Genomic DNA, 21,275 nt, shown 5'->3' with positions numbered 1-21,275 from the left:
TTAAATTTATTCCTAAGTGTTTTATTCTTTTTAATGTAAATTGAATTATTTTCTTAATTTCTTTTTTGAATCATTCATTGCTAGTATGTAAAAATGCAACTGATTTTTTGTATGTTGACTTCGTATACTGCTACTTTGCTGAATTCATTTATTAGTTCTAACTATTTTATTGTGGAATCTTTAGGATTTTCTGTATATAAAATCATATCATCTGCAAACAGGATAATTTTACATCTTCTTTCCAGTTTGGATGGCTTTTATTTCTTTTTCTTACCAATTTGCTCTGGCTGGAACTTCTAGTACTATGTTAAATAGAAGTGGTGAAAGTGGACATTTTTGCCTTGTTCCTGATCTTAGAAGAAAAACTTTCAGTCTTTCACCATTGAGTACAATGTTTTCTGTGAGTTTTTCATCTGTGGCTTTTATTATGTTGAAGTATTTCTATTCCTAGTCTGTTGGGTGTTTCTATTATGAAAGGGCATTGAATTTTTTCAAATGCTTTTTTTTTTGCATCAGTCAAGATGATCATGTGTCTTTTTCCTTTTGATTCTGTTAACATGGTATACTAGATGAAATGATTTTGTATGTTCAACCATCCTTGCATTCTAGGAATAAATCCTACTTCATCATGGTGTATAATAATTTTAATATGTTGCTAAGTTCAGTTTGCTAATATTTTGTTGAGGATTTTTGCATCAATTTTCATAAGGAATAATGTATTGATAAGGAAAACTGTAGTTTTCTTGTGGTGTCTCTCTCTGGTTTGGTAGCTGGGAAATTCTGGCCTCATATGTTTGGTAGAATTCATTAGTAGAGTAATTTTTTAAATTTCAATAATAGTTATTGCTTCAGGGAAAGAGAACTGGGTTTATCAGAGATGGGAATGAATTTTACAGTTTCGTTATATTTAAATCTTTACCCTGTGCATATATATTAATGAATCAGAAATTATAAAATGTTCTCTTGGGAAGACTTAACATATACAGATAATGTTGATATCAAATGAGAAGCTGCAGTAATCTCCTAACCTACTCTTTGCTCCTTGCTTCCCTTGCTCCACATCGCCCTTTCCTGTAGTTGGAAAGGGTCCACTTCCTAAAGCACAGGTCCAATTGTGCATTTGCCCTCTTAGAACTCTTCTTCATACTCCACTTATTCTCTACAGAATAAAGCCCAAATTCCTTAGTGAGGCATCAAAAACCCTTCATGAAATGGCCCTACTTACCTTTCAAACCATCTCACTACGATTCTCTTCTATAATCCTCTCCTCTGACCCCAGCACACCCCAGGCTTTTGGTCTTTTCTTTGTACCCTGCGAATCAGTGTTTTGGCTCATGCTCTTGTTATTGTTCTAGCTGGACTACCTTACCGCTTCCTATCTGCCTCTCACAGCCTATCCCTCTTCCAAAGTTCACTTAATGAGCCACTTCTTCTATGTAAATCTCCCTGATTTCCTAAAGTCAAAATTCGTCTTCATTCATACACTCATTTAATAATTCAGAAAAAAAAATGTGTGTGTACTCTGTGCTAGCCAGAGAGGAACAAGATGCAGGTCCTATCATCAAGTTGCTTTGAGTCTTCTAGAAGAAGACTCTAGAGGGAGACTGTGTACTCCTTATAACATTTATTGAATACATACTAAATATCAGTAATATATTAACTCATTAAATCTTCACAACAGCTTGATGCAGTAAGGGATGTTTATTGCCTTAATTTTGGAGGTTAGACATTGGAGGCATGCAGAGCTTAGGTACTTTGTCCAAGGTCACAAGGCTGGAAAGAAGGGGAGCTGGAATTCGCACCAGGCATTCTGAGACAAGAGGCCCTACATTTGCATTCCACCACTTGACATAACTGTTTCATGATAAGAAAGCACACTTCCCTCATCTGCATTCTGATTCAAATGGTCTGTGCTGGTCTCAATATTGTTTTAAAGCTCCCAGGTATCTGTACTGCGCAGCCAGAATTTAAAACTTCTGCTATAGAGGATACAGTGATGGCAAAAAGGGTGGGTGGCCAAATAGGCCTGGGATATGGGAATTGGAAGAGGCATGGATTAGTTTAACTGGCAGGGGACAGAATAACTTCAGAAACTGGGAGCTGCATGGCCAGGCTGGGAGATGAATCAGACTACTAGGGAGGAAAGAGGAGGCCCTGTCGGCCTTGAATGTCATGCCTAAAGAATGTGGAATTGATCCTTTAGGCTATAGGGAGACATGGAAGGCTTAAAAATTATTTTGGCATTCATCATTTTTAATAAGCCCTCTAGAGGTTTGCTTGAGCCACTCAGTTGCAGAAAATATGTCCTAGTGGACATGTAGGATTTATATAATGCTAGTGCTTGTCTGCTCTATGATGCTACATGGGGAGCACCTAACAATACTCTTTGTCCATGAGGCAGAAAGAGCTAGTGTCCATCTGGAAACATTTAATAGTTATGAGAGGCTCGTGCTGTATTTTCAAAATGCCAAAAATCCCTTGAGGACAGACATATTTGAATGAGGAGAGGCCACATCTGTGGCCTTGCTTTCTTCATCTCTGCCTGATGTAAAGCCTCAGCTGCTTATCAGTGGATATGGGTTTATCTGGTGAGGATGGAAAAAGGAAGGCTGATGCTAGAAGGGGCTTCTACAAGGTGGAGGTAGCCTTGATCTGCACAGAAACCTTTACATAATCGTATGCCTCTGGGCTGGACCTGAAACACTGCATTTCCTGTTGCCATTACACCAGTGATCACTATTATAAATCCCTCAAGAGTCTATGAAAAGAGGGAGAGAGAGAGTGAAACAAACAGTAGTTTTTCTTTCTTATTTTTCTTCTCTTTCCTATTCTTCCTTCTTTTATCTTAAGAAAAGATTAACAGCAAAATATAAGCCAAGTAGGCAAGGAAGGCAAGGGAAATTTTGCCTCTTCTCAATATGTTGGCTCCTAAGGATGCACCACTCTACCTGAAGATGTGCTCCCGGCTAGGCTATATGGACTGGACACTGTCACTTGCCTAAGCGGAGTACCTGCTTCCCCCCTTCATCCTTCTTTACACCACCCCAATATGGTAAAGGGAATAAATGCAGCCAGGAGCTATCCCCAGCTCCTGGGGTGGATACTGATTCCGTATCCAAGCCAAGGATGGTTATACAACAACCCAGATCTCTTATCTTATCGTGCTCTTCTTACTGTATCAGATTTCTCATGTTATTGTAAATTCCAAATGATTCCATGGTTTATTATATGATATTATTATAAAATAGAAGTTCCACTCCTCATTTGTATAGTCTGGTTGTATCTTTACCTTTAAGCTCATCAGACCCTTGAAGTAAGTGTCTCAAATATTATGCTCAGATGCAGAAATAACACTCACTGAAATTGAGTGACTCAGCTTGGTCAAGAGCTTATGGTCTGGGGGAAAAAAGATAGGTCAATCGATATCTCTCTTGAGATATTTTGGAACCAGGACTCCGAAAGCCTTGAAAACTGTGGGAGCCACACTGAAGGCCGTATGGGCCCTGAATAAGATGCAGCAGGTGAAAGCAGAACAACATGGGGAAGAGAAGGCCTGTGGGCCTGGGAGAAGCAGGGAGAGCAGACGTCTTATTCTCTGATAACTTCTCAGGCCTCATTTTCAGGCTGAAGGAGGTGCAGCTGGACTGGGGCTCCTGCACGTAACATAGATGTTTCTGGGATCGTTTACTCCAGCCAATTTGAATTGGTTTCTGTTCCTTAAAGCTTTGACTAAAACCCTTTTCATCTTTGTTGTTTCACTTATCTCCCGTTTCCCTGAAATAAGTAGTAGTAAAATGAAAAGAGCACATGTGCTTGTCTTTGCGTAGTATCAAGGCAGAGATTGGAGAGCGGTATCCAGCTCTGGAGCCAGGCTCTGGGAAGAAGTGTGACAAAAAAATCTCATGAGCTGTAGCAGCCACTGAGAAGGAGAAACACAGCCCCCATACCTGGGACAATCTGGGAAGAAAAAAAATGAGAGGCGGTGACCTTGAAACTGTGTTGTAAGAATGTCACTGCAAAGTTCCTGATACATTTGTAGTCATGATTTACAACCAGGGATGATTTTGACCCCCAGGAAAGACTGGGCAATGTTTGAAGACATCTTTGATTATCACAACTTGTGGTGGAGGAGGCTATTGGCATCTAGTGGGTAGAGGCCTGGGACGCTGCTAAACATCCTACGATGCATAAGACAGCCCCACAACAAAGAATTATCCAGCATGACAGGCCAATAGTGTCAGAATTGACAAACCCTGATTATGAGAATGTTTAGTTTCAAGTGTATTTATAAGAATGTTATGCTTACTGACATTCCAATCTAGGAATTTTCCATAAATATTATAGGTAATTGTTTTATGACTAAAGTATGACCTACTCAGGATTCCTTTCTCCAGGATCGCTTCTGATTACCACATAGAGCCAGGGCAAATCCTAAAGCAAAGATACTCATGCCTGGGCTGCTGGATGGATTAAAGAACTCACGCATGTATCCAGTGACAGATATATGCCTATGCTATTAGGTTCATTGATCCATGTGGCATGTTTCTACATGTCAGAAAACCAAAAAGGGAAAGCCTTTTTCTGGTGCATGTTTTTAGGCCATCATTTTGTACCTTGTTAAGAACTTGACATATGGTAATGCTTACCACATCCACCAAGGGTTCGACCAACAGTGATTTCTAGTGAAACTGCAAATGGTAATTACGTTTCTGAAGTGGTAGTTTAGATCTTATATTGCCAGTGGGAAAAAATACTAGTTTGCAGGCATGCCCCCAAATGTGCTCTAAAGAACTTCTAAGTTATTTATCCTCTGTAATGGAAGGGGGCACGAAGAGCAGTAAATCTGGGGGAAGGGGTCTCGGGCCTCAGTAAAAGATGGGGTGGGCATGACAGCGCCTCTTTGTTGCTCTGGAAACTGTGCGTGGTTTCAAAAGTTCTCGTGGAGCTTTGGAAGATGAATTTCTCTCATCTGAATCTTCTTTACCTAATGTGTTTGACACTGTGGATTAGCCCTGCCTCCTGCTTCTGAGTGTTCTCCCTTGGGCGTTGAGGTTTGTGGTTGCCAAGGGGCTGTCCACTGTGAATTTGGAGCTGGGTACTTGGTTCACTTCAACTGTGATCCCCAGAGCCCTGACTGGCCTGAACACTCTGTTCTTTCTGGTCTGAGGCACAGAAAAAACAATTTTTTTTTTTTTTTTTTTTGCATCTGGCAGATCCTTCCAGCTGAGGTAGGAAGGAAGATGAGGGTGTGTCTGTAAGATTCATAGTATCTTCCTGTCTGCCTCTTGGTAAAGAGTGTGTTTGTCTCAGACAACAGGATTCCAGCTTTCCCCAGGCTGCCAAGAGGCAGGCATGGGGCTACGGATCAAAGCACATTTTTGAATCCTAGCAACCCGGGGCTTAGGGGAATGGAGGGTATAAAGGAGGGCAGTGACTGTGGCTGAGCAACTGAGGGCTATTGAGGATTAAGTCCCAGAAATTGGTGGCAACCAGCAGAAAGAGAGTTATTTCGAAGTAGGAGACCCAGATCTCCAAAGGGAACCATGCATCTTCACACTTCGGAGGCCCTGTCTGGATCATTCCCAGCTCTGACGGAGGCGTCAAACCCTCTTTCATGCCCCTCTGACCATTTTGGCCCAGCTGTTTGGTGGCCTGTTATACAAGATGAGATTGGTATTTTTTTTCTTCTTCGTGGAAAGTTTTAGAAGTTTAGAATCCACTCCAATAGTAAAAACTACCATTTACTGAATGTTTACCACATGCTACACCCTGCACATATGTGATCCTCCCAGAGAAGTGCTATTATGCCCATTTTACAGAATAGGAAATGGTGGCTTAGAGAACCTTAGTGAGCTGTCCACTTTATAAAATGTCTATATAGAAGAACCAGAATTCCATCTGAGGCCTCAAACATTTAACGCCACTCACTGAACAATTTATCATACTACAGGATAGTTTCAGCTTTCTTTTTGCCTTAACACATACATCATTGGCTTTTTGAAATACTTTGTTGACAATAGTAAAGACACACAGTGTAAAATATATACATTGTACAATAAAGCTGTCTTAGTGATAATGTCAAGAGATTTTTTTTTTTGAGTCATATTTGAGCCTGAACTTACTCATAGCTTTCTCTCTCACACAGATGTTATTTAGGGCAAAGCGATGCATCGAGCATATTTTTAAGTTTAACCAGTAGTAACACACCCATCTAAATAGACATTTGAGTGTATTGTAATTGACTGTGTAATGGGATGTTAAAATGGGATGATCTTTGTCTTAGGTTCGGCAGACGCTGAATACCAGCTACTTCCATGTTCCAAAGTGGTCTTGAAGCGCCTCTTACTCTTGCCTGTACTGGGTGGGAATGGGGAGACCACCGGCAGTCTGCATGTGGAGAGGGAGAGGGGGAGGGAAAATGCCAACAGCTTTCCTAAAGTAATTTCTGCTCTCCAGTCTCCAACTGCCCTTTGTCTTCTACAACCTCTGGTATAGTCTGGCAGCTGAAAATCCTAACTCTAGGTCACCTCTTTTGGTTGCCCAGTAACTCCATTTGAAGTTACTGAGCAGTGCTGTCCCTTGGGTTTGGGGTGCAGTGGACTGGCGGCATCTGATTTGTGACGAAGACATCTACAGGAGAGGAAGTAGCTTATGGCAAATGAGACTACCTGTGGCAGGGTCAGCCTGGGGTCGTTTTAGGTCCTGCCCTAGCCGAGTGCTTGGATGGCCAAGGAGACCACAGCACAAAGCAGCTGGAGACAGATCACCAGTTTCTTAGGGGTGAAGGGAGGAACTGTAAACACTCACCAGAGCAGATTCTTATGTAACAGCATCTGCTGACTGGAGGCAAGGGGTCCCCAACAAAGTCAGAAGTGCCCCATGGGAAGAAGAAACAGCTGTCAAATCCTGCCAAGCCCAGTGAACCCAGATGCCAGCTCACCATAATACCAGCTAGTAAGGCCTTTCTGTCCCCTTTACCCTTCCTGTCTGCGCCCACTTCAAGTCTAAACATGGAGAGACTATCATTAGCAGCCAAGGGGAAGAGGGACAAAGGCGTAAGGCAGAGAAAGAGAGAAACCAATCACGTTCAACTCCCAGTGCAGAAAGCAAGCCTGGAGACGGGGGTTAGAACTTCACACTGTGAATGCCATTTTAAAGGTTTTAAGTACTACCTAAGTCTTACATCCCTATTAATGACTGAACTGAGATTGTTTGGGAGTATAATAAGAGCAAGGTCTTTTTAAAAACTCTAAGCGTGATCCGAAATATTCAGATTTCCTCCTGGGCAGAGGCAAGAACTACCCACAGAGAGTGCGTGAGCGGGAGTTGGTGACATTTGGGGAAAACTGAAGAGCATTAGGATGGCACTCTCTGTGCCTGCCTCCAAAGTACACCCTGGATCTCCCTCCCTTTTCTCCTCACCCAGCCCACTCCAGAAACGCTGGCCTCCCAAATGTGGTCCTACCTCAGGGCCTTTGCATTTATTCCTTCCTCGGCCTGGAATGCTCTTCCCCAAGAATCCACGTAGATTGCTCCCTGGCTCCCTTCACCTGTCTCTCTGTTTCAATGTCTCTGTATCAGACATTTATCTGACCATGCATTGCTGATCACCACCCACATCTCGCTACTTTGTCCCGCCCCCTTATCCTACTGTCTTAGGTTTTTCACAGCCCAGATCACCACCAGACCTCCTGCGTGTGTTTGTTTATTGCATGCTCACAGATTGGCAGCTCTGGGAGAAAGGAGACTATTTTGTTCACTCTTCTTCCCAAGCACATAGAATTATGGATGACACATGGCGGTGGCCCAATAAATATTTGTTGTTGCTGTCATCGAATGTTGTCTCAGCTTCTCTAAATTCCTTTCACCTTCAGAAGCACAGGTTTACTCACTATATTATACAAGAAAGCCAGTCTGGACAAGTCGGCTTGTACTTTTACAACCAGAGCATGTTTTCTCTGGAACACAAAGGAACCCAGAGGAGGGAATTTATTCAGTGCTGAGATGCCAGTGACCTCTACCCTCAGAAACTACACACTGGGTTCCCCCGAAGGAGTAGATTTTTTTTTTCTTTTTGAATCTGACAAGGAATGCAGAAATAGAGTTCCTTCTCACTATCGCCTGAAGGGCAATTTTTATGAATTTTACCACATGTCCATACAAAACTTTCGTCTTTCTCTCACTGAGGGAAAGAATTTGAGAAATTTTTACTAGAGTCTTGTCAATGTAGTGACCCTTATCAGAAAAAGTGATTTTTGAGGTAATCAGAGTCACATGGAAGATTCTGCGACTGACTGCAAACTTTACCCCAGCATGAAGATAAAGGACACCTTTCGGGGACTGGCTACTCAAAGGGCTTGACAATGATGCCCGCTCCTTGACCTTTCCCCTGAGAGTCACGTCTTCCCAACACACCTGAAAAGCAATTCGCAATCCAGGCAGTGACCACGAATGACAGAACTCTCCCCTCCTCCTTCCCAATAACCCGACACCTCCACTTTCCTTCATCATTATCAGTGCGGTGCCTCCACTTGTGAGAAAGAATACTTTTCTTCAGAATTTTACTTGACTTGAAAACGATGTTTTCAGGGACGGCAAAGATTAATTTGGTGCAGTGACAGAAAAACCAGGACTTTGTGTCACTGTTGTCTGGTGGGTTAAGAATGTGAGCTCTGGACCTAGACTGCTTGAGTTTGAAGTTGAGCTCCATCACTTACTGTGTGACCTCAGATGATTTGCTCTTAGCGCCTCAGTTTTCTCACCATTTTCCCAATTATTCTAATTGGGAAAGTAACAACCCTCCCCATATGATTGCTGTTAGGATTAAATGAATTAATATATGAAAAGGGTTTAGGAGAGTGCTTTGCACATAAGAACAGCTCTGTTAAGTGTTAGCAATTATTATCACTGGTTAATCATGATTGCCATCCATATCCTCATCATTCTTATCACCATTGTTTTGCAAATATGGCCATTTAGATTTAATTTAGGACTTCGAGATAAAGCAACCGACTGAATCTCTCTCTGCAAGATGCTGTCTATGGTTAGCCAGGGCTTGAGTTTTGGACTTCTTGGTAAAGGAACCACATAGGTTTGTGACTGCCATTGAACCAAATTCTTCTAGGACTCCAGAAAGGGAGCAATTCCGTATTTTGTTCCTTCCTTCTCTGCGTTGAGATTTGTAAGGATCTTTAGCCAATCTCCCTGAACATCTTCTAGATGGTTGTAAGGAACTGGAGCACAATCAAATGGCTGAGGAATGACATCCAACATTCTTAAAAAGAATTGAAAAAAAAAGCATCTAGTGAAGTAATGTGAAGCAGAAATGGACCTAAATATTTTTTAAAGTCATAAGGCCAGAATAAAATACAACCAAAATATTCTCTAAACCTAATCTAAACCAAACCGATATGTTTTTCTTTTGTTCTGAGACCCTGGCTTGTGAATTTGACTCAGGAAAGGATTTTGGCCTCTGTTATCTTAGTTCGCCTTTCTCCCTCAGGACACGAGCCATGGAATGTGGCAGTGGAGTTCGGCCGTGTCACAACATCTGCTGCGTGGGGGATTTGCCTTTTGCAGGTTGCCACAGGATATGCAGCTTTTATAAGTCTCAACTCAGAGCATCACCTGGCGCCTGCTTCGTGTACTTCCCTGGCAGCCCCAAGTCTTTCAGATAGCCTTTAAAGTTTGCAGTCTGTTGAAGAGAAAACGCGTTCTAGTTGATTAAAAACAAATTCTAAATCCAGTATTCACAACCGTTTGTTTTACAAATGAGGTAACCATAGGAAAATGCAATCAACAAAACTGAAATTGTTCTTGCTCCATTGTGAACATGGGGCTTTGGGAATCTTGTTGGATCTTGGCCCTTTATCTCCTGGTCCATAAACAGGAACTCTGCTGGATTGTCTCAGACTGACTTAAATCTGTATGTGTGTAACTTTTTAATGAAAATTTTCTTTTACAGCTCACAAATTTGCTTCTTTTTTTATGTTGTCTATTTCTTTAACTCGTTTTGTTCTTGCATTGTTTTTCCCAAATTCATTAAGTGGTCCTGTGTTCCTTTGTAGCTCTCTGCACATCTTTAGAACAATTATTTTGAATTCTCTATCAGGCTGTTCATGTGTCTCTGTTTTGGCAGCTCAGTTGCTGTAGGTTTACTGGTTCCATTGGTGTGTCGCGGTTCCCTGATTCTTCATGATTCTCGAAGCTTTGCATAGTGTATGCACATTTGAAGAAGTCGTCACCTCTTCCAGACTTTATGGACTGACTTCAGTCAGGAAAGAGCTTCACCTGTACCGTGGGTGGTGGCACACTGGGGCATGCTGTGATCTGGGTCTGGTGGCACATAGCACCAAGTGCGGGGACTTGTGGAGGCATGGTGTTGTGACAGCTCAGGCTGCTGGGGTCCGCATTGTCAACTACATAGTCCTTAGTGAACACTGCGGGAGATCTGCAGTGGCTGGAAGGGCTGCTGGGGTCCTCAGTGATGCTTCAGGGCCCAGCAGCTAGGGACTATGGCAGGCAATGGCGATGGCTACAGCTGGTGGTGTGTGTGCACTCAGTTGCAGGGGCAAGAGCCAGTTACGGACACACATGTAGCGGTGAGGGCCAGGGCCAGCAGCAAGGACTGGGGCCACCCGCAGGTGCACTAGTAGCTGTGGCTGCAGGGTCTTGCCACGGGCTGCGCATAACAGTGGAGGCTGGTGACAAGAGTTGGACTGGCCAAGGGCAGATGCACAACTGGAGAGCCTAGCTGCATGTGAGCCCAGCGGGGCAGGCCAGTGATAGCAGTCAGGACCAGATTTGGGCTGACAAGTGGCTGTGGAGGCCCTGGCTGTTTGTGTGCACTGCTGTGTTGTCAAAATTTAATAACCGGCTCTATCAAAAAGCCATTTATGATGCCTAGCCTAAATTTTCCCCAATATTGCTCATTTCTTGTTCTATTCTCTGCACTAACAGAGGCTGCTCACTGCCACTTGTTCAAAGACCTATCATACCTGTAAAGAGTAGCAGGTTCTTTTTGCAGTTTCTCTCGCTCACACTTTGTGAGCCAGGGAGCCAGGAATTCCACCACCTCCTGCAAACCACAGACGGACACATTTTTTAAGCAGCAAGAGAGGGACCTTTGGGGTTTCTCAAATTATAGACATCACAGAAGGTGCCTCTCTTACTTGTCATTTGCTGATTAATTAGCTCAGATCCTCTGGATGAAGAGACGGCAACACATTTTTAATAATTGCATTAGTATCACATGATTCAATAAATCTATTTGCTTACCACAACCAAAGAATTAATGATTAAAAGTTTGAAGAGGATTACAATTACTTAGTTTCACAGCTGATCTGATTTCCTCATCCAAGTCACACATAATAAAAAAGTATTTGCTAACATTTGGGTGCTGATGGTGTGCCAAGCACTGAGGAAAGCTTTTTGCCACAATCCAGTGAGGTAGACACTAATAACAGAGCCCTTTTAGAGATGAGAAGACTGAGGCCCAGAAAGTTGAAGTAACTTGCCAGAGTTAACACATTTAAGAGGCGGCAGAGCCTCCTGCCTGACAGACTCCCACAGGATCCATAGTATAGGAGGGCTACTTTGCCTTGGCCTTTCCTGGAAGGCCTTACATTTTGGTATTTGACATTATCTCCACATGGTGTGTTAGTCACAGAAATATAACAGAGAACTGAAAGAAGTCTGTCATACAACTTGGACCACACTGTCTTCAACACACACACACAGACACACACACACACACACACACGTTACATTTATGTAACATAAAAATTATGTCACATTTCATTTTTGTATGCATTAAAGCCTTTAGTTAGATAAACATAAACATTTTAAATACAACATAATCCTGTAACCTTATTTTGACACATCTTCATTTTTGTGACATACAGAGTCTCAGCAACGAAATTGGCCTGGCCATGTCTTCACATTTGAGAGGTCCCAGTGCACAGAACCAAAGAATTAGGAGGGAAACTTAGAGACTATCTTGTCTTCTTCATGTCATATGTGAGAAAATGGAGACACAGAGATGTCGAGTAACCTCCCCAAAGTCGCACAGCTAGAATGCCCTTCTACTGACAGAACAGTGTACTTGTCCTCTACCCACTGCTATTGTTACCTGGTTTATGCCTCTCAACAAGCAAGAAGAGATGTTACATATGTGGACACGAGCAACAGGAATATATATCCTAAAGGCCATAAAAGATTTATTTTAAGGCCAATGACTCCTTCCAGTATAATGTTTTTTTGAATATGTGCAGAAAAAAAGATTACATTTCTATACATTTCACAACCTTTTAGAATTGAGATTCAGTATTAAGCCTCATGGCTGGAAGGGTGTGTGTGCAGGCATTGCTATGTCTGTTTTTCAGACAAGTGTGTAACCTTTCCCAAGATAACACAGCTAGGTAGTGGCAGAGCTGTTCCTGTAATTTAGGACTCCTGGCTTGAGACATTGCCCTGAACCACACTGCTTTCCTGTATAACAACATGTCTCACAGGAATTACAGATGAGAACAGCATAAGCATTTTTGTTCTCCTGATGCTATTCATAAACCATTTCCAAACCCAGTGTACTTTCTCTGAAAGAAACTATTCTTCGTGTGATCAGTAACTTGGAAAGAAAGATAATTAGATCTTCTAAATGATATTCAGAGTAAACGTTATTTCAGGATAGATAGTAAGGGTTTCCAATGTTCCTGAGGTGTTTTTCTCAGTAGCGAGGTGTAAGACATATTTAAATGAAGCTTAGTCTGGGAAACCAGCATGTCGTAATTAAAAATGCAGCCCTTGTAGTCTTGCAATTCTTTGTCTAAAGTCCTTTTACAAAAAAGGGTATTTTAATTCAATAAATAAAAGAGGCACTTCCAGCTCCTACCAGCGGCAGAGCTACCATTTGCAGCCCGACACACACAACAGAGAAAACACACAAACAAACAGTGTTTGATCTTGCCTTGCTGCAGGGCATTTTCATCTTTCAAGAGACCGAGGAAAAAACAACCTCAGAACTTTACCAAGACTTCCAAATTTGTTGCAACACAACGTAATGGCAAAATGCCGTTTCTTGGCGCTCACATTTTTTGAATAACCACCACGGCCAAGAATGCCTGGTTTTGCTTTTACAATAAACCCAAAGAAAATCTTGAATTCCACTCTTCAATTTGGAGATGGCAAAGATGCCGTAGGTTGTTTGGAGCAAATCATAGAGTCTAATAATTTAATTTTATCCTTTCTGTTTAACCTGTGCTCAAGGCATTTATTTCATGTATATACTGGTTTGACGCTAATCATGCTTAAAAGAGATTTCATACCCTGTTTTCCTGGGCAAAGTTGAGCTACAATAGGAGGCTTAACAGCGCCAGCCTTTTCTCGGGCTTATCAGTAAAAAAGCATTCAGCCTAAGAAAACACTTCCAGTGTAAACAAGATACAGAGCTGCACATCTACCCACATTCCGCTGAGATGTGGCTGAATAGAGAGAAGCACAGGTCCACACTAAATAATTTCTCTTTTAATTTAGCATCCATGAGCCCATTTCTCTTACTGCTTTTGATATATTATTATAAGCAATTTGTTACATTGCTATTATATTCCATATAGGAAGTAAAGTATTGAAAAGGCAAGATAATACACTTAACCATACTTTAAAGTGCTACACAAATGTCATACTTTTCAACTTATTTTAATTATAATTAAGTTTATTTAAAGATGCAGTGAAAATCTTGTTCTAATCTTAACAGTGCAATTTATTTACAGTTGACATACATAATATTAGTTGTTTACAAGGATGTCAACAATCACCCTCATCAGTCTTGAGACTGAAATTCGTGCAGACTGACCGACTACTTGGTCAAGGTATGTAGGTATTGTAGTTTCTTAATGATAAATGCATTTTAATATTTTCATGATAAGGAATGGAAAGCAAACTAGCTACATAGCTTAATAATTTATCGGACATACCTTGTTTGAAGCAAGCAATTTTTTTTTTCAAGAATTTTCCACCACACAGAATGGATGTCCTTTTTTCCTTAAGCTTTTCTGCATTACAAATTCCATCCAAATTATTCTAAAGAAGAAATGAGAAGAGGTCCAAGCACCTTTTCTTTTCAGTGGAACTAAGCAAACATTCCCATCAACCTCTCAGCACTTTGAAAAGCACATTTTACACCACGCACAAGCACACATACACATACACACACAAACACTCACACACACACTGTTTCTCACACTGGTTTTAGTGCTGAATTAGGCGGTCCTCTCTCAAATTTCCACTCCCACTTGCTTTTCTTGGGGGGGAGGATAAGAATTTCTAAATATTCTTTTCTAGCTTAAAGCACACATACTCAGTAACAAAATTCTACCATTAGAAATTTTGAAATGTAGAACCGAAGCACCTAGATAAAATGAAAGATGAAAATACATAATTTAAAAACAATTTAAGCAAGGCAATTCTATTTTCTCTTTCTTTTTTTCAAATGCTAGTGAACAGCTGGATTAAACTGCATAAAGAAAGACAACTGCAAAACTCACCAAGCTGATTTTACTGGCCACTCATTTTTGGAGTGAAAAATACTTACTTTTCCTACACGTCAATGCCATTTTTTGGTTTGATTCTCTTCGATCCCTTCTGCATTTTGGTAAGCTTAATGAAATGACTGTAGTCTATGCTGCTAGTAACAGGACACAAGATAATAATAGTGCAAAGCAAAACCTGACTCATGCATGTTTTGAAAATCTGGTGATGGATAGCTCACAGCATTAATGAAACCTGCTGATTTAAGTTATTTACGTATCAGTGCCATCAATTAAATAGAAGGGATTCAGAACCAAAATACTCATTAGCATGTCACAGCATTATAAAAACAGACCACAAAGAAGTACATCTGGCGCCCCTCCTGAGATTCAAATGTCTGTGAGAATGGCAGAGCATCCTCCTTCCAGCAGGCGGGAGGTAGCACAGAGCCATTCCTCCTCCTGCTGGGGAATGTGCACTCACGCAGCCCCAGGAGATGCCGCTTCCTCCCTGGCAGCCTCCCACCCTCCTCGGTGGGCCCTGGGATTGCTCCTGATTTAAGATTATGGTTTAAGTGTTATTTAATCTTCTCCCTCCTCCATTTGCTGCTGCATTTAAATTATTTCTCAATTCTGTTTTTTTCTTCCACAAAAGCGTGGACCTGTTTGTTGGTGGTAAGAAAGGGGCTGCCACATGGAGGGGTGGCCTGCCTCACCATTTGAGTCAGGGAAGGTCCAGAAGAAATGTCAGTCCAAGCAGAATTAATAGTATAGTACCATTGATATTAATAATAATGTTCATTGCCATTGTCAAATACTTATTTTTGCTAGGCATGGTGATTAAGCCTTCTACATATATCATCTCATTTAATACTTGGAAAAATTTAGAGGGGTCAGTACTATTACTTCTATTTTGCAGAGAAGAGAACTAAGGCTCATAGAGATAAAGTGACTTTCCCAGGGTTATCCAACCAGAAAGGCAAGAACTGAGATTCAAATACAAGGCTGTCTGACTTGAAAGCAATGGCAAGGTGCTATGTTAGGACTTAGTGCTTGTCTTCTGTTATTAGTTTAATTTGTTTTCTTATGATTAATAAGGCAGAATCAAATGTACATGTATTAAAAAACATATGAAGAGATGCTTAAAGAGAAATGCCAATTAAATAGCAATAATGTTTCAGTGATGAAAAATTTTGGAAATAGTGATAGTTATACAATATTATGAATATAATTAATGCTAATGAATTGATTATCTTAAAATGGTTAGAATAGTAAATTTTTCATTATGTATATTTACCACAAAAAATAGTTAAAGAATAGAAATTCTTTTTTAAGAAAACGATGAACTATCACTTTATTTTCTTCAAATTGCCCAAAATTAAAAAGCTGGAAAATGTCCATGGCACACATGTGTTGGCCCTGATGGGCTGTTGGCTGTGTAGACAAATGTGGCTATTCTAGAGAGCCATCTAGAAGTACCTTGTTACATTCATGTGTACCCTAGGACCTGTGAAACTCTGTGGGATATTATAGTCTTCATGAGCTTCTTGCCCAGGGCCATGAGAAATTCATCCCTGGGAAATGAATGAGTTAAGTATGCATAGTATGAAATATTATGAAGTAGCTAAAAGCAAAAGACTAGATGTAGGATTAAAGCATCAATCCTCAGACAAGATCCCCTAAGTTAGACTATTGGTTTTAGCACCTGACATTTGGCAAAGTAACCTAATCTCTCTGTTTCTTAGTTTCTCCATCTCTAAAATGGGGAAAATAATAAAACTGGTATTACAGGGTAATGATAATTAAGGGAATGAATATTTGTAAAGTTCTTGGAACCTTGCTTCATATAAAGCAAGTACAATGTAAGTGTTTTTTAAATAGATAAAATGTATATCAATACAACTGTATCCATGCTATATGACCAATTACCACAAATTTACTGTCTTAAAACAGCACACATTTATTATTTCAGAGTTCTATAGATCACAAGTCTAGGTGCAGCAGGCCAGGTTCTGTGCTCTCGGTCTCATAAGGCTGAAATCAAAGTGTTGGCTGAACTGGGTTCTTATCTGGAAGCTCTGGTGTAGAATCCACCTTAAGCTCATAGAGGTTGTTGGCAGAATTCGGTTGCTTGCAGTCGTAGGACTGATGTCTCGGTTTTCTTACTGACTGTCTACCAAGGGCTGTCCCCCACTTTTAGAGGTCACCCCACTCCTTGCCACATGGCCTCCTCCATCTTAAAGCCAGCTATGACATGTTGAATCCTTTTCATACTTGGATTCCCTCTGAATCCCTCTTCCACAACAACCCAGAGAAAGTTGCTTTAAAAGGGCTCATGTGATTAGGTTGGGCCAGTGGGAAAATCTTCCTATCTTAAGGTCAACTGATTAGTAACTATAATCACATCTGCAATTTATTTTGCTCTATGAGATACCATCATCATGCCCCAGGGGTGAAGATTATGGGAGCCATCTTAAAATTTCATCTCCAACAACTATTGATTTAAAAACATTTTTCTGAAGGAAAGTAAGAAACAGAATGAGAAACATAATACAAAACTGCAATGGTTAATTTTGTGTGTCAACTTGACTGCAACTTGGCTGGGCCACCAGGTGCCCAGATATTTGGCTAAACGTTATTTCTATTTGTGCCTGTGAGTGTGTTTCTGGATGAAATTAGCATTTGAATCTGTAGACAGAGTAGAGAAGATTGCCTTCCCCAGGGTGGATAGGCCTCATTCAATCTATGGAAGGTCTGAATAAAATGAAAGCCAGAGTTAGAATTTTCTCTGCCTCTCTTCAAGTTGAGATATTGGTCTTCTCTGCTTTTGCACTAGAACTATACCCCTAACTCTCCTGGCTCTCTAACTTGCTGATTGTAGGTCTTGCCTTTTCAGCCTCCAATATCATGTTGGCCATTACTTACAGTAAATCTCTCTCTCTCTCTCTCTCCTCTCTCTCTCTCTCTCTCTCTCTCTCTCTCTCTCTCTCTCTCTCTCTCTCTCCCTCTCTCTCCCCATCTATCTATCTACCATCTACCTATCTATCTATATATCTTTCTATCTATCTATCTATCTATGTCCCTACCTACCTACTTACCTACCTACCTACCTATCTCCTATTGGTTCTGTTTCTCTGGAGAACTGAGACAATTACAAATACAATTATAAAAATTAAAATATATGCACATGAAACAAAATACATTTTACAAGAACTCTTGTGAATGTATACTCACCATTCCCATGGAACTTCAGAGCCTTGTAGTTGTTGCCTAGGGCTTCTCTCGGATATCTAACATGGCTCACATGCTCACCTTCTGCAAATCTTTGCTCAAATGTCACTACTTCTTGGCCACCCTGTTTAAAATGGCATCCCCACCCCCAGCATTTTCTCTCCCATGTCTCTGTTTTATTTTTCACCTATGGTTGCTCCAAAGTATCAGTTCTTTCCTAAATAACTGTTTGTCATTATATAAACTTAGTGTTTCAGTCTTGTATTGTATTTAGTACAAAAACTCAAATCTCTTTTAGAACATTCCCTAAAAGTTTTTATTATTATTGTAAACACTGAACTTGATGACTCTTTAAACTCTTTAAAATACTGCCTCACTTTTTTTTTTAACTGACTCTAGAGATAGAACTCAGGGAAATCAATACACTCTTTATATCAAAAATCCATTCTTTTCTGTGACTTTTAAAACTGCAGGATGGCAATTTAAGAGTCTAAGTAAGGAGGTAGCCTTTTCAGACCCTCCTGATGCTTTTACTCTATGCTGATATAAAACACGAGTTACACCTTTCATAACAGAAACTCACTGAAATGTGTAAAGCTATATTGTGTTTGATGCTACATCAATTTTTCAAAGCAATTTGATTTACCTTGTATTCCTGTATAATAGTTTTTAAACTTTTTCTCTGTGCACTTCTGTAGAAGCTTACTGCAATGATCAGGTGTTATTTTAGTTTTCTGGACACTGTTGAATGCCACTGCTAAAATCTCATGTTTGTGTAGTGTCATTGTGAATGCAAAATTGGCTAACAAAATTGACTTTTGTTAAATTTATGTACTCACTATCTGTTAGAAGCAAAATTATTAGAAGAAAAACATACCTTTAAAAAAATTGATGGAGTCACATAGATAATTTATGAACAGGTAGACTATAGATTGACTATACCCAACTTTTTCGGCACCAAGGACGAGTCCTCCTATGAGAATTAATGCCTGATGGTCTGAGGTGGAGCTGAGCCCGTGGTGAGAGCACTGGGGAGTGGCTGCAAAAACAGATGAAGCTTCACTTGGTCGCCTGCCGCTCACCTCCTGTGGTGCAGTCCAGTTCCTAATAGCACTGGTCCATGGCCAGGGGGTTGGGGATCCCTGCAATGGGTAGCCAAAAGAAATTTTGCCAAGGAATGTAAAAGAGCCTCCAAAACTATAAGAATATGTCAGAGGGAAAAATTGATTAGAGATTAGGTAATAGTAATTGATTATGATGCAAAAGGTAAATTCGATGGTGCAAAGATGATAGTAGACCAATAGAATTCATCTTCTTCCTCAGGATATTTTTTTTTAAAAAGAATGTTAAGAAGATTGCTACTCCCAAATGCTTCCCTGAAAGAAATGAACTGGAACCACTACATGCTGGACAACACCCAAAATATTCTAGGCCAAATTGCCAAAAAAAAAAAAAAGAAAGAAAGAAAGGAAAGAAAAAAAGCGGATAAATCACTGTGATTGCAATTGCACAAAAGAGATTTGAAGACCTAGAGGATGATACTGGGAGTTGGAGATTATAGTGTAGATGCCAGCATGAAAAAAGGCTGCTGGTCTGGCAGATTAGAAAAATACAAAAGTACCTTATTCAAAACAAGGGCTCAAAATAGTTGGCAGGAGAGTATAGGCCTTATAGCTCCCTTTTATGCCAAGTAAGCAAATGGAGTCTAAAATAAAGGATTGGTTCACTGAACACTGGTCAGCTCGGGCTCTGTTCATCTAAGCTGTGTCGTGCTGTGCGGTGCAACTCTGCTCCTCACTCGAGGCCTGTGGGTTGGCTAATGAACCTCTGTTCTATAAGTGTTTATTTTGGTGCCCGTGATGCGGGGCAGCAACTGTACGGACAAAGAATGCCTCAGGGTAACAGCAAAGTCAGAAGAGGGCAATAGGAGATATGTAAGGTCTCTTAAGACTTAGTCTTAGAACTGTCATGCTATCATTTCTGGCCCATTCCACTGGCCCAAACAAGTTTTATGACTAAGCCTAAAGTCCAGGGACAGGGAACAAGATTCTATCCATAAAGAGGCAATGGCAAGGTCGTGGATGAAGAAAGGGGTGAATGTTTTTGTAGTTCATGCACTGGCATATTTTATCTGTGCCTATGTTTGTCATAGTATCTTTCTTTCCATGCCTTCTCTTTGGATTCAGATTTCTTCTAGCCAATAAAAATATTCAAGAAAATGAGAATTGATAGATACTTTTTTCAATTTATTTTTTTAAAGAATTGATAGAAACTTTAACATAATAAAATAAATATGCATTTACCCTAAAATTGCATTATCTTACTTAAGGAGGAAACTCTAGAGGCATTTCTACTGGGATCAGAAACTCAGCAATGATACCTACTATCTCTAATATTATTCAACATTGTAGTAGAGATGTTAACTAATGCAATTTGACAGGAGAAGTCTATTAAAGAGAAAAGAATTGGGAAAAAAGAGTAACATTACATTTACTAATATAGAAATTGAGAAAGATGTGTGTGTACCTACATATATATCTCAGTTCTGCTTGCTGAGAATGCATAGAAGCAATGAAACCCCACTACCAATGACCATGTGTGGAACAAAAGCTCAGTTTCTGAGTTTCATTCTTTGATAAACTGAATCAGATATCCTTAGAAAATACCTGATTCCAGGATGGAGGATGGGAAACTATAAGATATGCTGGGAAAATTTTGGAGCCAGTAAGTGAGAAAAATGATGGCAACATGTCAAAAGTATACAAGAGCTAACTTGAAGGAGCTCTCAATAGCCAAATCTAGGACAATCTGAACAATAAACCAAATAATGATATTAATGAATTAAAAGATATAATAAAATAACAATTTTGGGTTTGTACTGATATAAACAAATCATTAAATAAATAAATAAATAGGAAAGAGGAAAGCTTTTCTTTACAAATATGTTAACTAGTAAATAAAGACAGAATGATGGAAATAGAAAATTACCGTTGAGTGGATAACAGAGTCGCATGTGAATAGATGATATGAAACATGATATTCATGTAGTCTCAAAGTATCTACTCTGAAAATATTAATTTAATAAGGGAAAATAATATCTTTACAGTGGAAACACTCCGAAGACACCACACCACTTAATCTAGTGCTTATAGTTTACATCATTGGTAATTAGACAAATTGACATCATATGCCTCCTAATGTGATGTTCTGGGAAACACACAATCTCACTTCTGTGATATTCTTGCCAAGAAATACATAACTGACTAATTATGAGGGCACATGAGACAAACCCAAATAGAGGAATGGGAGTAGTAGGGTAGTACTTTTCAAAAGAGCCAACGTCATGAAAGGCAGAGTAAGGAGCTGTTGCAGATTAAAAGGGACTCAGGAGATGTGACAATTAATGCAACATGTGATCTTAGATTCAATCTTGGACCAGAAAAAAGATGTTAATGGGAAAATTTATGAAATTTAAATGAAATATAAAGATTAGAAAATGGTGTTGTACCAATGTTAATTTTA

General features: G+C 40.1%; 1 protein-coding gene across 5 annotated transcripts in view; it reads right to left on the bottom strand.

The window, feature by feature from the left end:
- VIT (vitrin) overlaps positions 1-14,211 on the bottom strand; it is a 91,273-nt gene extending 77,062 nt beyond the window's left edge. For 3 of the 5 annotated variants that reach the window (XM_016162516.2, XM_016162519.2, XM_016162520.2), the window contains exon 1: positions 13,971-14,211. The gene's annotated coding sequence lies outside the window, so the exon portion shown is untranslated. Of the gene's footprint in view, positions 1-7,465; positions 8,340-10,997; positions 11,078-13,970 lie in introns of those variants that run through there. The other 2 variants (XM_016162517.2, XM_016162518.2) reach the window with 2 other exon arrangements.
- Positions 14,212-21,275: the final 7,064 nt, after the last annotated feature.

Source organism: Rousettus aegyptiacus, unplaced genomic scaffold (assembly GCF_014176215.1).
Source record: "Rousettus aegyptiacus isolate mRouAeg1 unplaced genomic scaffold, mRouAeg1.p scaffold_m13_p_7, whole genome shotgun sequence".
Taxonomy (NCBI): domain Eukaryota; kingdom Metazoa; phylum Chordata; class Mammalia; order Chiroptera; family Pteropodidae; genus Rousettus; species Rousettus aegyptiacus.
The sequence above is the reverse complement of the archived record's forward strand: the minus strand, read 5'-3'. Positions and strand labels throughout refer to the sequence as shown.